Genomic DNA, 6,908 nt, shown 5'->3' with positions numbered 1-6,908 from the left:
GCAGCAATGTCCTCACGGACCACGAGTGCGCCGCGGACCACTGGTTGAAAACACCTGGCTTACAGTATCAAGCGGACTTAAGCTGCCACCTCTTGATGAAAAGTTGTAATATTTCACCCAGCTGCGTGAATAACAGAAAGCGCGAATTAAGTGGCCACTTCTAAATGGGACCCACTGTACAGTAGCTGAAGGTCTGTGGCTAAAGCAGCCATAATGAAAGTGTTATCATTGTTTGGATACTTCCCACACACACATGCTTTTTAATCGCATAGACACTACAACTACCAAGCTGGAATCAAAGCACATCGATTCACCTCTCACAGTCACACCCTAAACAAGCACCTTAAACAAACTAACAAGCGTCTCAGTCTCATGCATGTATAGCCATAGGCAAAACTGTATCAGACATAACGTTAGCAAAATCATCCATCGCACAGAATGATTTTTGTAGCACGTGCAATAGGTAGGCTACAGCCCTGCCCTGGATACATCTCTCAAAGTGCGCTCTAAAACATTTGGTTTAAAATGGAGATGTAGCCTAGATCATTACTGGTGCATTAATAAATCTACATTGTGACGAGTTGACACAAATTATTCACTTTGACGAATTTATGTAGTCTAGTTAATTGAGCCATGCTCTTCCTTAACGTTACTTCAAAACACCTTTGAAAATAGAGGATTGTTTGGGAATGAACGTTAGCTCAGATGCTTTTTGAGACTTTTTGTGGTCGGCTAATGCAACATTTTACAAAGCACTGACAGGGCCACCAAGGACTGTGAGCGAATCAACAGCAGAAAAACCTATTTAGCAAGCAGAAATATCCCAGCCTGTTTAGGATGCTTCATAGACAGGTTATCTTTCAGGTAGGTTAGGCCTATATTTTCCATTAGAAAACCACATTAGCGAACGCGTTGTGACTAACTCACTTAGCTCCTGTAGGCTATAATGGTCAGAAAAGAAGATGACAGTCGAAAGATACATTACAGCGCTGATATCAATGTGCTTGGTAACCGCATTTATGGTTTTCTGCAAATACACTGGTCAATAATCAAATTGGCCTCCATCACTCAACCAATGGTAATGGTAGGCCTAGGCCTAACATTATTTTACCTAGGTCGGAGGTAGGCCTATACAACTTGTATAACATTAACGTACCTGCAGTTAAAACCAAGCATGTCTGATAAACATTCTCAGATTTATTTCGGCTTCAAGAAGAAATGGGAATTACATTTCATGTGAAAATCATCCTACCCTTATTAGACGTTCTCTGTGGTAAACTGCAGTGTCCTTGTAGGAAGCGTCTTTCCAACCCACTTTAGATTAAAGGAGAATTCCGGTGTGATATTGACCTAAAGTGTATCGAAACATGATACCGAGTGTGAACGTATGTCTCATAGCCCATCTCGGCTTGTCCCCTGCACTCCAAAATCTGGCGCTAGTTAGCCGATGCTACCAACATCTTATTCCAAAAATAATTCAGTGGAAATGCATGGATTCCAGTTGCTGCTACTGGAAGAAACTGGAATCCATGCATTTCCACTGAATTATTTTTGGAATCTGATCCCTTATCATACCTGTTCATTCTTACTCGTTGCTCGACTTATCGTGACTAAATTCAAGATGGCTGCAAACGTTAAACTTCGTGAAGATACTGTCTGTATAAATCGTCTTGTAAGTAAACTACCAGTGCTTTTTCAAAGTTCTCAATGTCTCGTTTTAAATGTCAGGGCCCTAGGAAGTCTACCAATGAAGTGTGGAGATACATTGAGCCTCGTAAATGGGTGTAAAACAGTGATTTATTTGCATGGCTAGCCCGATGCCGAAGCACCACTACTGAAAAAGTTGTTGGTAGCATCGGCTAACTAGCGCCAGATTTTGGAGTGCAGGGGACAAGTCGAGATGGGCTATGAGACATACGTTCACACTCGGTATCATGTTTCAATACACTTTAGGTCAATATCACACCGGAATTCTCCTTTAACTTCCAACAAAATTACGTCTCATTGCAACGATGCGCCATCTGGTGGACAAACGACTACGTAACGCCAATACTGGGAATGCAGCCAAATGATGATGAATATTTGGTTTTCCTTTAATCGTACTGAATTTGTAATTATGTATCGGCCGTTCTAATTGCCGATACCGATGGTACGTGCCTTTGTGTGTATGTGTGTGCACCACCATCTACAGGACAATGACTGTACAGTCACTAAATGTACACATAACTTCATTTTTTTAGACCCCCCCCATGGATGAAATTCTACGAAACTTGGCATACCCCCAGAGAATGCCAGGTCAATCATACACATAAAATTTGGTGCAGTTCTGAACATCTTAACTGAAGATAGGGGCGATTAATGCAGAATAATATTGCATTTTCATTTTTTACCGGGGGGGGCGGGGAGTGGCCCCCGGGGACGAAACAAACATTTTCCGTAAAAGTCTAGGGGGGCTACATACCCACCAAATTGCATGTGCCCCGGTGTTTCGTGTCCTGGATATCGTTGACCAAAAATTCAGGAAGTAGATGACGGGGAAAAAAAAACAAAAAAAACTTTGACAATCCCTATATGACCGCTTCATATAGGGATTGCAGCGGTCATAATAACTCATCATACAGGATCATTTAATGTGTCATTTAGCAGTAAATATGTAAAGAGTATGAGTAAGATGTTATTGCAATTCAGGTGTTGTTGTTGCTCAGGGTTGGACTTCTTTGCAGTGTCATCATTAAATTTGACGTTGTTGACTCACCTGGTATGACTTCCTTTAACGCCTGACTGGGCATCAGGTACCTGCGTCAGAGAGCGGAGATGTTGTTTCAATCGTATTACGACTGTCTGCCGTTGTAATGACAGGTGTAAAACTAAAGTATTGTGACAATTGACAGCATTAATGTCTGGAGAATTCCAGCGATCCTGGAGGTAAAGGCGTAAGATGTAATCAAACCATTTCAGTGCGGCTGCCTCACCCTGTGAGTCGGATTAATGGTGTGCCACTCAACCATACTTACCGTCGCTAAAGGCACTTTTTTCGCCTGATTAAATAATTTAATAAAAACAGAGTCTTGCGTCGTGCTTTGACAGGCTGGTGGCCACCACTTAAAGTATGTTAAAGTATGTTGCTGTTTTTTTTTTCCCCGTGTTAAAATTAAATACCCTTCATAGTCAACTAATGTGTCAATAAAATAATGCCAGTATATGCACCAATGAGTTGTGCTGTGGATGGAAAGGACAGGCAAATATTGCAATGGTCTAACCAGGCCATTTCAATAGTCTGTCCAGGGAATTTGCTTGCTGTCCAGTACTAAGGGATCAGCCTTTCAAAGTGCTGAAACATGGTGTCTAATACCAGTCACGGTGGGGGGTTGTAGAGGTCAGTTTTCAAGGCCCGATGCAAATGTGGAGTGCTCTCTGGTCAGGTTTGAACAAATAGTTTTGTTTGCTTGTATCACCAGGCTTGACATCAGGGTCGACATCCATCACTTTCATTCTATCATTTCCTTTCTTCTCTCTTTTCTCATCAGAGGGCTCTTTTTAGTCCATCTCTCACTCTCTCACTCCATCTTTCTCACTCCATTCCTCCCTGTCCCGTTTTCCCTCCCTCAGTCATATTAAGAAGTCTCATTTGTGTTTGATAATTTATATTTTATTTTTTTACTCTTCAACTTAAATGTAACAAAGCTCCATCTCTTGGTATCAAACCCTCACCGCTCTTCCTCACCTCACAGCTGTGTCTCTCTCTCTGACTGCATTAATGAACTGATCTCCATCACTCTGTACACTGAACAAATACATTGGAAAAAAAAATGCTTGAAATGTGTGAATGTAGCCCAGCTGAATGTCAGTCTCGTTGGCATTTGTTAGTGATCTTGTTGCTCAACCGTGTGTGGTGTTATTATAGCTAAGCCCAAGAGTGAACTGTCTAGGGAGTGTGTTTGAGTGTGTGTGTGTGTGTGTGTGTAAGAGAGAGAGAGAGAGATCAAGCCTGGAGCAACAAAGTGAGACTGTTGTGTTTCAGGTGATGCTAATCTGACAGTTATGAATTGTCAGATCCCAAAACCGCCTGACAGTGAAGAGTTTTTAATTCAAACATTAGCTGTTTAAATAGCCTATACACTGTTGACTGTGGTAAACACGACAAACGAGAACCTGGGGAGGTGACTGGACAAGCTGCTTGCAGTTTCCACAATAAAAGTCCTATGTACACACAACAGCACTGAGTGACTCAGCTGTTCTCAGCCCAAAAAAAAAAAAGAAAAAAAGAAAAGACAAATAAAGAATCACTTTCCCGAAAACTGAAGGCAGGTATTCCGGTCAAATGTAGAGTGATTTACTGATCCTTTTTAACATGCATTTTAAGATAGAGTCATCAGCCACTCTATGTGGTCTACATCATTGGGAACCACTGACATTCCAAAACGCTTACCACAAACTGTGCTGACAGATCATTGCTAAGGGATTTTTTCCACTCCAGTTGAACTGCCAATCTGAGAATGCTTAACACATGTGGAAGTAACATGCAAATAGACTGTTCCTTGGTTCTTTTGACAAGGAAGAAAAGTCTTGTTGGTGCAGCTGCAATAAATGTAATTTCCTCTACAACTCTTAAAAATGCGATTTCCTCTACTACTCTCAAAACAAGCTTAAAACACACACGCACACACTGCCTCAATGATCTTTACCCTTAACCGTGCAATAATTTAAAAAGTGTCAATGCCATCAGTGTTGAAAGGATAAACTGTGGGTGTTTGCCTGCGTAGAGCCATCGTGTCCTCTTGCCTTTGTTCTAATTAGCGCCTGTATGACATTCTTTATGTCAGTTTCGGATGCCAGACCGCTTCTTTACCTTGGGTGCAGGCCAAGCGGCCCCACAACAATGTACTTGTGCTTGCAGCTCAGTCAGGTGGCTTGTTTGCGCACCTTTTAGATATTTGACGGACACCTGGCATCTCATCCGTCTGCACAGTAATGAACTTAAGTGACACAAATAACAGCTTTGTACAGTTTCATAAAGTGGTGGTTTGTACGCAAGTTAACTCGTCAAACAAGAGCACAAAAGCACTGGCTTATGCCTCAGAAAAATGTAACTGCACCTCCATGTGAATGTAGAAAGCATTTACTATTATTTAGCATAATTAAAGCTGACAGCACATCCAGTGTCTGTTTGTACAGACACGTTATTTTAATTGGACTATGTAAGAGAAATGACAAAATTGTATTACACAATACAACTAATACACAACAGACATGCAGGCAGACACACACACACACATACACTGTGTTTGCCAGAGCTAGTGGGCTGTGGTTTAGATGTTGACCGCAGGCAGACACACACACACATACACTGTGTTTGCCAGAGCTAGTGGGCTGTGGTTTAGATGTTGACCGCAGGCCTTTTCATTCCATGCTGAATCACACTATTAAAGGAACATGTCATGAAACGGCAAAAACACAAAAGGAAATGATCCTCTATCCTCTCCACCTCTCCCCCCAAGGGCTTTCATCCACTGCTCTTTGCACACGCTCGGTGATTCCCGTACCCCCGTAAGAAACTCACCACCTCTAAGGCTCTAGCTGCAGGTCTGGGTCTCTGTGAGGGATTTATTGGGAAGGTGTGTGTTAAATATATCATTATTTTCACATTTCCTTCCTGCAGTCCCCCCCGATCTCACGGCCTTGCCTGGAGCTGAGGCCGGGCGCTTGTGTGTGCGCCTATAGCACCCTTATCTGATCCAGACCACTTTGGAGAGACACCTGTGGAATTTCGGACGATATATTACCACCTAAGTAGTCATAAAAAAGAGATTTAGGATCATACCAAGGCAACGGTGACAGCTGGAAGCAACGCTGTTAAAAAGCCCCTGTAAATAAAGAGAGAAGCAGTGAGGAAGAGTTTTTACGACGTCACGACGTGAATAGGTGCGGAGCGCTCCCCCTCCAGCGCGCCCTCAGTGGACACGGAGATGGAAGAGCCAGAGAGGAGGAGACCGCACAACACAAACCCAACGTCCCACTATTATACTATTTAGATGGTAGCACCAGAGAGGAGACCGCACAACACAAACCCAACGTCCCACTATTATACTATTTAGATGGTAGCACCAGAGAGGAGACCGCAAAACACAAACACAACGTCCCACTATTATACTATTTAGGGTGCACATAGATGGTAGCACCAGAGAGGAGACCGCACAACACAAACTCAACGTTCCACTATTATACTATTTAGGGTGCACACCAGCCAGACAGGCAAGCATGCCTGAAATCCCCAGGGTTCCTTGTTTGTATTAAACAAAGAGCATAACCAATGGACTACTTTAGTTTTCTTTCCTTGTCTCTCATACAGACGCAAGCACTCAGACAGAGGCACACACACACACTCTCTCTCTCCTCTCCATCTCTGCAGCAACCTCCTTCACCTATTGTGTCTTGGGGGACTTTTTAAACCAAATACCCATGCTGTCAGTTGGCCTTTGATTTGTTCACTCGTTTCTTCTTTGCTCTCTCTCTTCTCCTTCTGCTCCTTTACCTGGCAGGCCCAGTTGAAAGCCTGTTTATTTGACACCTAATGTGTTGACAGGTGTCAGGGCAGGGAGCCTCTTCCTTTGTGTGTGTGTGTGTGTGTGTGTGCCTGGGGCCAGGACTCGCCTCCCTTGCCCTGGGGGTCTTCCTGTGGTAGAGTGTGTTTCCAGAACAATCCCTGAAGGTGACAGGCCCTTAAATAGAGGGCTTAACCCGCCTCAACGGCTCCCTGGTGTGCACAATTAAGCCTTAAACACTGTGGTACGTCTCCTTTGTTTGTTTTTTTTGTGTGTGTGTTTTTTTTATTGTGTTGACATGATATTGGGTTTGTTTTGTTTCAGGAAAAGTCTTGTCTATCTGATGTTGCATGTAAGTAATTGATT

Source organism: Alosa sapidissima, chromosome 20 (assembly GCF_018492685.1).
Source record: "Alosa sapidissima isolate fAloSap1 chromosome 20, fAloSap1.pri, whole genome shotgun sequence".
Taxonomy (NCBI): domain Eukaryota; kingdom Metazoa; phylum Chordata; class Actinopteri; order Clupeiformes; family Clupeidae; genus Alosa; species Alosa sapidissima.
The sequence above is the reverse complement of the archived record's forward strand: the minus strand, read 5'-3'. Positions refer to the sequence as shown.